Below are 440 nucleotides of genomic sequence, written 5' to 3'. Positions count from 1 at the left end.
CCAGGCTGTGAAATAACGTTAACGCTGTATTACATCCCTCACCTATGACAGCGAAGTTCACTCTATCTCTAAACTCTTTCAAAAATAACTTTTTTTCACATTCATATTTATGTTACATATATTATACTATCTCGCTTACACTACGAGAAATTATTTACTCTTTATAATAAAACTCGTTTATCAAATATGATTCTTATATATTCATACTATTCATGAGAACACATAGTGTTGTATATTGATGAATACACACACAAACATTTATGTTCGCAGGGAAAAAATACCATGATTGTTAACAGAAGCTTTTAATTTGATACAATGGAATGCATTGTTCTTATATCAACATTCATCAGAGCGACAAATGCCCTAAATCAAGTTGGTGCTTTAAAATCATTCAGAATGGTCTCAGATCGGAAATGGTACCTAGGTACAAAGCACAAAGA

The sequence above is a fragment of the Penaeus monodon genome, chromosome 33, assembly GCF_015228065.2.
Source record: "Penaeus monodon isolate SGIC_2016 chromosome 33, NSTDA_Pmon_1, whole genome shotgun sequence".
NCBI lineage: Eukaryota > Metazoa > Arthropoda > Malacostraca > Decapoda > Penaeidae > Penaeus > Penaeus monodon.
The sequence above is the reverse complement of the archived record's forward strand: the minus strand, read 5'-3'. Positions refer to the sequence as shown.